The sequence below is a fragment of the Enhydra lutris genome, unplaced genomic scaffold (assembly GCF_002288905.1).
Source record: "Enhydra lutris kenyoni isolate GAN:26980312 unplaced genomic scaffold, ASM228890v2 scaffoldscaffold21, whole genome shotgun sequence".
Taxonomy (NCBI): Eukaryota; Metazoa; Chordata; class Mammalia; order Carnivora; family Mustelidae; genus Enhydra; species Enhydra lutris.
The window spans coordinates 25,506,653-25,514,512 of record NW_019154105.1 but is presented as its reverse complement, the minus strand read 5'-3'; the positions used below and the strand labels follow the sequence as shown (position 1 = coordinate 25,514,512).

Below are 7,860 nucleotides of genomic sequence, written 5' to 3'. Positions count from 1 at the left end.
AGGCGGTCTGGAGTAATGACAAACACATTTGGCCCCGAGTGAAGAAGTCGTCGTCGCCTCGCATTCCAGCAAGTGGGTTTGAGGAATTTCGTACTGCGCTCCAAGGGGCCCTCATTGTGCGCTGTGGTCCCCACCCCCACTCGTCTCCGCGCGTCCCCTATCCTCGGTGGAATCTTTTTTTTTTTTTTTTTTTTGCAAAGCCTGGGATTCTACTGCTGCCCAGTCCCGGTCACAGGAAGGAAAGGAGGAGGATCGCCGGAAAAGTGCAGAATTTTTCTTAGGGGAAGTTAGGGAAGACTCGGAACGGAAAAACTTGGTTCCCAGGTAAGAGAAAGATGGTAGGCGAACCGGCCTCGTCACCTTCCTCCGGGCACCTGAGTTCAAGACCCGCCCCCCTCTTTGCGTGTCCCTTTCCTCGCGTGGCACTCGCCGCGCGCTGCTTCAGCCTCTGCAGTGCCCCGATTTCACTCTTTGCTCTGGCCTCCTTGCCTGCTTCGGAGCCCTCTCCTCGCGCCCCTCCTTCCTCCTCGTCTATCCCCGTGGAAGTCGGCTTTTACCTGTGATATTAACTTCTCCCGGTTGTGCCGGGGAAACGGGCGGCGTCGGTTTGGCTCGGAAACAACTGGGATCAGCGGTTCTGTTCGGAAAGGGTCGCAGCCAGCTCAGAGCCAGAGGGGCCCGAGTACGACTGCCCCGGGGGCCGGGAACCGGGCCGCCTGGCCAGGTGTTGCCAGTGCTGCCAGTGTCCTGGCCAAACGTCTCCGACGGGAAGAAGTGCTGGGCCGTCTGTCTGTTGGCTGCGCGTCTTGCCAGCAGCCAGAGCGCCCGTCCCTCTCTCTGCTTCCCTAGCCCTGCTAAGACCTCAGGATTGCGGAACGAGTGCTGGGAAGAACTTGCCACCCACTCCATCTGCCAGGGTGAGAGGCAAACCCGGGCTGGAGAGGGAGTGTGGATGGCCTTTATCAGGTCCGGACTGCCCCGAGCCCGGCCCAGCTGCCTGGAAAAGCCCCGGGCTGCGCCGTGTGGGAAATGGATTTTTGGCTCCGCAGCCGAATTGCTCAACGTTTTGGACCGACTCGTCTCGCGGCAGTCGCTCGCGACCAGAACTAGGCAGCTTTTTAGGGCAGGGAGATATCCGGAGCACACGGGCAGGACAGTCAGCCGCACAGCTCACGGGACTAGCACCCCTCAGCCCAGCGAGCGTCCGGGCTGCTGGAGGGCAGGGAGAGCCACTCCGGGCTTGCCGCCTCAGCCGCAGCCCTGGTGGCTCCGGCTTTAACATCTCCCGCCCTTCACCCGCCTCTGACCCACTCGGACCCTGGCGCTTCTGCTTTGCATCCCTTCCCAGTTTTCTTTTCCTTTTGGTTTCCTCCTCCTTGGTTTCCTTCTTTACACTCTCCTATGATAAAGGCGCCCTTCCTCCGCTCCCCGACAGGCGAGAGCCCGTCCATCCCCGTTTTGACACCCTGGTCAGACCCGGCTTCGAGTCTCTTACACAGTGTTGTTTTTGGTTTGACCCAAGTGTGGCTTGGGTGAGTCCCCACAGCGGGGGTGGAGGATGGAGGGGTGGGGCTGGGGCTGGGGGAGGGGCCGCGAAGGAGTGGGTAGCTGACCTTCGGGCCTTGCACCAGTCCTTAAGTGGACCGAGAGCAACTCGAAGCAGAACCCCGGCTCCCGGCCCCAGGTCGCTTTCTTCCTGGGGCGCCGACTGGGGAGGGGTGCAGGGGGAGGGGCAACGGGCCGGGCTTTCCAGCTGCAAACTCGTCTGGCGCCGAGGCGGGCCCGTTTTGTGCCTCCTGGGGACCGGCCGTGGGCGGCGCGCAGCGCCTGGACGCGTCCTGCAGACGTGGTGGCCAGCGCCTTCCTGCAGACTCCAGCGGGTGGGACTCCCTCTGGCCTCCGGGGAGCTGCGACAGGGCTGCGTGTTGCTGATGGACGAGTGGCAGTTCTGGGGGAGAAGCTAAGCCTGGTCGGTGACGGAAAGGTGCGGCTCTCAGCGTTCCTTGAGTCTGGCTTCGAGAGGCCCTCGAGCAGCATCAGCCGTCGGGGCGCGAGGGGGTAGGTCCCGCGCGGGATGCAGGCTCCGGGCAAATTGCTTTTCTCTGCTGCGCCCTGGTCCGGGCTCTGCCGCCGCATGTCTTCTTCTGAAGTGGCTCTGCGGCGTTTCCTTTTGTTTAAAACGGAACAGAGAGCCGGGAATCTATTGGAAAATAGGTTGGAATAGCTAAAGAGGACCTCGGGTTTGGGGCGCTCCCCTCCCAGCCAACCGCAGCCCTCCCTTCCCGGAGAGAGGGAAGCGAGGGGCGCTCGCGGGCGCGAGAGTGTACTGGGCAGCGGGGACAGAAGCGACCATGGGGGGGGGGGTGTGGCAGGGGGAAGGTTCGGTTCTATAAAGACGAGGAGGGCTCGCAGTCTCAGCGCCCCGCGGCCTCCTCTGCCAGTGGCTGCCCGCGACCGTGCGGCTCTCGGGCCCATAGGAGGCGCTGGCGCGCGGCTGTAACCCTAAACCCCGGCCGCTCTCCCTCCACCCCTCCCGGCCCCCTCTCGGGTCTCCGCCGAAAACAATGCAAACGCCCAGCGTCGTGCTCCGGGCGCCGCGGCCTCCGCCGCTCTGAGGCCGGGAGTGCGGCCGGTAGGGACGCTCAGCTCCGACAGAGCGGGTGGTCGTCACCACCAGCCCCGGCGTGACAGAGCCGCCGAGGGCGTGGGGGCGGCGGGGAGGGAAGCGGCTGGCGCGGGTTCGTGTGCGGCAGCGGGGCAGGAGGCGGGACCGTGCGGAACCTCCCCGGCGAAGGTGGTCGGGTTGCCGGGCCCGGCTGCGCTGTCGGGGACCCGGACCCGGAGCCGGAGCGGCCGGCGGGCCGGGGAAGATTCGCGGCGCCACTGCGCTCTCTAGTGGCCTCCCGGAGCGCGCCCCCGGCTCTCCTCCTGCCTCTGGCGCTCGCCGAGGCGGACGCGTCGGAGCGCTGCGCTGAGCCCGAGGGCCCCGGGTCGACCGACCCCGTCAGCTTCGCGGCGGCCCCAGGGCCTCGGATAGACGCCGGCGAGCACGGTGCGTGTGGCTCGGGAGGCGCTCGGGGGGACGGAAGGGGCGGCGTGCAGGGTTTGGGGATGCGCTGGGGGCGTCGTCGTGATTGAGTATGAGACTAGCGGAGGAGGGCGCAGGGGATGAGGTCCCGGGCGCTTTTGGGGGTAGCCGCCGACTTTAGAGGACTCTCACAGGGTCTCCGGCGCGGGCGGCCCCTGGCTGTTCTAGGACACTACGCTGTTGAGCCACGGGAACAGTCGTTTCCAGTCTGCCCGTGGTTCCCGGCTGCGCGGCCGTCGCGGCCCCCGCCGGGCGGGTTTTGTTCTTCGCCAGGGGTGACAGTGGCCTGAGAACCGATCGGGCTGCCTGGCCAGGGTCACGGCGTCGCAGTCGCCCCCCGGCGCGGCCCTGGTGGGTTTCCGTCCTGAGGGTGTGCGCCATCCCCTGGGTGGCGAGAGCTTGGGGAAACAAAGCCCCGGATCCCCCGACCTCTTCTCCAGGGGCTTCTCCTGCCGAACCCTCGGAACCTGTGCGGCCTGGCGTGGCAGCGCCGTCTTCCGGGCTCCCGAGGCCCCGCGGCCCTAGCCGGCTCGCTCGCAGCGACGGTGCTGGTGGTGCCTGTCCCTCCCCAAATTCTCCCAGGGCTCCGAGGACAGTGGAGCATTTTCGGCAACAGTTTGCCTCTTCCTGCTTCCATTCTCTGGGCTCTGGACTGAGGTCACCGTGACACCTAAAAGTACGATGGGAGAAAGGAAGAGACTGGAAGTTAAGATTTGGGACATTTTAGCACAGAACTTTCAGCGGTGTGTGTGTGTGTGTGTGTGTGTGTGTCTCCCCACGGAGCCTGGGACGCGCGTCCTTGGACCAACACTGTCATCTGCTGGCCACACTTGAGAACTGCAACGACTCTCTGGGAATGGGCTTCGCGGAGATTCTAAGCAAGTTGTGGCTTGAGGAAGATGCATTCCCTGCCTGGTAGGGCCAGGTGGAAGGTGACGACGCGTTTCTTACTACAAAGCTGCAAAAATCACGGGGCTGATCGCATTTGTTTTGTGGGCTTTTGTGTAGTTTTTGCCTTAGTTTGTTCTTTGCATTTGTGTAGTGAGCAAGCTGCAGCCGTACCACGTCTGACTCTCAGAGCAGATCTGTCCAGAAGCTGAGTGGACATTTGCATATCCCTTTATGAGTGCAGCGCTGGAGTCAGGAGCTTGGTGATCTTGAGTTCAGGTGCACTGTAGCGACTACACCCAGCTTTGTCTCATTAAGAGTCACACTAGTTTGGCGACAATGAAGAGGAAGTCTCGTTTCAGTGTTCCGTGGCCAAGTATCTGGTGCAGAAGAGCAGAAAGGTTTATGGGCTCCGATTGTCCCATAAAATGCTTCCGTGTGAAATACTCCAGCCACCACCCAAGACTGGAACGTGTGATGGAACGCATGGAGATCAGAACGGCAAAATGGCATCTGATGGGGTGCGGATCCTGGTAAACACCCCCTCCGTGAAGTTGCCACCGGTGTCGACCAGCATTTGGATTGCTGGGGCTAGAGCTACGAGACGGGCTAGAACGTTTGTCACAAGGATAAAGTGGGATATGTAATTTTCACAGTTAGAATTAACTTAGAGCTGAAATTAACCGAGCCTCGGAAATCTGAATCTTGAGGTTGTCAGTGGCTTTGGGGACCGTGAGAGAGTCTCCTGTGGCCTTTAATCATGCCAGGGTGGGGTGAAATTCAAGATTCAGCAGCTCTGCGGCGGGATGCATTGAGTTGTTGGCGATCTGGAGGCTAGTTTTGTGGATTTCTGAGAAGGCTAGCCTGCTCTCACTTCTGGAAATAGTGCCCAAGCTCTGTTTACTCTCTAGCTTAGCATGTTGTCTTTGGTTATTGAGTTGCCTTCCAAGGCTCTTCACTTGTGTTTGCAGAACAGGGGTGGAAGCCCATTAAGGACAGAGGGTGCAAACAGATTTCTTTTTCTAATGTGACCGTGTGTGTTGGTTCGAATTAAAACAGCCTGCCTTGATCGTCCAGCAGGCCTTCATCTAAAGTGAGTTTATTTTTTTTTTTAAAGATTTTATTTATTTATTTGACAGAGAGAAATCACAAGTAGGCAGAGAGGCAGGCAGAGAGAGAGGAGGAAGCAGGCTCCCTGCTGAGCAGAAAGCCCGACGTGGGGCTTGAACCCAGGACCTGGGATCATGACCTGAGCCGAAGGCAGCGGCTTAACCCACTGAGCCACCCAGGCGCCCCCTAAAGTGAGTTTAGATGCTCGTCTTCAGTATGCAGGTGATGAAGGGCAAGTTCAAAGGCCTGTGGGTCTGATTTCCTCAATAAGTAGAAGTTGAAGGAGTTACTCTGACGTTCCTTTCATCTCAGACATTTGGGCAGGGGGTCACCTGGGTGGCAGTCGGTTGACTGTCCCGCTGACTCTTGATTTCAGCTCAGGTCATGGGCTCGGGTTTGTGAGATCCAGCCATGTGCTGAGCACAGAGTCTGCTGGGATTCTCTCTCTTTCCCTCTCCCTCGGCTCCTTCCCCCACTCATGTTCTTTCTCTCTCTTTCAAGTAAATAATCTTCATAAAACATCTTAGGAGTCTGCAGGACTCCTAGGTTGATACAAAAACCAATGGCTGCAGTTTCTAAAACGCTCTTGACTGAACTGTAACTTAGTCTTTATAATAACGTGGCAAGGCAAGCCAGCAAGTTAGGTGTTCCCGTTCCCTGTAATAGAAGAAGAGCCAGAGGTTCAGAGACTAAGCATCGATATGGGATGAACCTAGTCCGAAGCGATTTCCATCGTACTTCGGAGAGAAGGAATGAGAAAGACAAGGGAATGCCATGGAGGAACTATGGGTCCCTTGGCCTGAGCGAGAACGTGGCACACATCTCTCTCCCCTGTTTGTTTCTCTTAACTCTCGGCCGTGCTGTTTGCGTTGTGGTTATAGAGGATGAAGCCTGAAACCAACTTGTAGCTGGCATGAGAAGATACGATTATGATTTTTTAGCAAAACAGATTTGGATGAAGTCCACTGCTCTCCTTGCAAAGTGATTTGTTCTTGCTGACTCCTTTCTCTGAATCTGTACAGTTACTTGTGTTTGCGCATGTGACTTTTGGATATGCTCCAGGATGGGTGGGTGGGTGGGGTCTACTGATGAAGGGTTAGCGTTTACTCCCTGGGTGGAAAAGCCCCAGAAATAGCGAGCCGGACTCTTCGAGATCCTTGCTACGTGCCCAGTAGGCAAGGAGGCCATCCTCTCCTGTTGTTTTCCATTGCCTCCCTGTAGGGCAAACGCTGCAATTACTCAGGATGAAATTGTCTTGAGTTACGGATGAGTAATGACACGAAACTTCCCAAATACGCCTGGGTTTCTAAAAGCCAGGGAACTACTCTTATCGGAGAAGGGAGTTGGAAGTCTTCGGCAAATACATGTTGATTCTCAGTGTTGGGATCGTTATCGCTGGCTCTCAGGTCTCGCTTTCATTGCCCACGTAGCTTGTCACTAAAGATTCCTCCCTGGCATCAGGGTCGCTGTATCTGCAGGCACAGAAGGAAAGCTGGTGGGGCTGGCCCAGGGCAAAACGCTCCTCAGAGCCCTTCTCCTAAGCTCGGGAATGCTTTAAAGATGCACCATTGGCAAGTCCTGCTACAGAAATACAGGATATAAATGTGATAAAACGCAAGACATCAAGCTGTCTCTGGAGGGCTCCTTTGAAGTTGGCTAAGGGGATTATCAGTGGGAGGCTGATACTTATAGGTACAAACACACAGGCCGGTTACTGCTAATTGTGGTAAATCAGCCTGGCCAGCCTGGCTGGGGACCTGCTGTGCCCGTCACCACAGCAGTGAGGAAACCCTGCAACCCCTGCCCCCCCTCCCCTCAAGCTCCCCGGGTACATGCCAGGAGCCTCAGAAGCCATCAGCGAGCCAGCATTGTGCAAATTGCATTTGGGTTCACAGCGCTGCAATTGTATTTCTCTCACTAGGGTGAGCAGAGAAGGGAAGCAGGGCCCCAATTTGCATGAGGAAATAGTGCTGGGAGAGGGAGGGAGGGGACCCACAAGGCTGAAGCACTGACCTTCCCTTGAGGGAGACCATATGGTGAATTGGAGAGAGCATGGCTTTTGCATCACACAGACTTCGTGTTAGAATTCTGGCTTTAGCGCTCACTGTGTGACTTGGGGTGACTTGCTAAACTTCTCTGAGCCTCAGCTGGCACTTCTAAAATCAAGTATGTCTCAGGGTTATTATTAATAGACATGGCATACAGATTTAGCATTTTTTTCCTGTCCAACCCTCCCCTCCCCGCCCCCTGCCAGCATTCTGCCTTTCACTCTGTCTTCCTCCTGCATTTTCCTGGTAGAATTTGATGTAGCAGAAATCTGGGTTGTGCATATGGGCCATCTGAAAGCAAAAATGCAAGATGAGGAGCTAACCACAAGCATACATGGAGCTTTTTGTTGTTGTTGTGTTTTCTTGGTTTGTCTGTTTTAGGCCAATGTACTCAGGAATCATGAACACACATCTTTGTTTTCCAAAGCTAGCTGTGGAGCAAATGAAATCCCATGAAGTCCTTCCATTGCATGCTTTGGGGTTTTGAGCAAGGCAGGGACCCAGGACATCCCAGGCTAAGGCTTAGGTGATTTTTTTGGTGGAATATCCTAAAGCTTGCACCCCCACTGGTCCTCCCCCTGCCCCACCCCATCCACACCTCTAAGCCTGAGCCTGCTAGGGCCCTGCCCTGCATGGCAAAGGGACGTCCTGCAAATGACATTGGTTTTGACTTTAAAAAACTTGACATCAGAATGGCTCCTCGATTAAAAAAAAAAAACTTGTTGT

The 7,860-nt window shown here is 57.1% G+C and overlaps 1 protein-coding gene across 4 annotated transcripts in view; it reads left to right on the top strand.

Annotated features, from left to right (window-relative positions):
* The first annotated feature begins 267 nt into the window (after nt 1-267).
* LOC111148924 (platelet derived growth factor receptor alpha) overlaps nt 268-7,860 on the top strand; it is a 40,214-nt gene continuing 32,621 nt past the window's right edge. For 2 of the 4 annotated variants that reach the window (XM_022505718.1, XM_022505720.1), the window contains exon 1: nt 1,905-2,058. The gene's annotated coding sequence lies outside the window, so the exon portion shown is untranslated. Of the gene's footprint in view, nt 325-1,801; nt 2,059-7,860 lie in introns of those variants that run through there. The other 2 variants (XM_022505719.1, XM_022505721.1) reach the window with 2 other exon arrangements.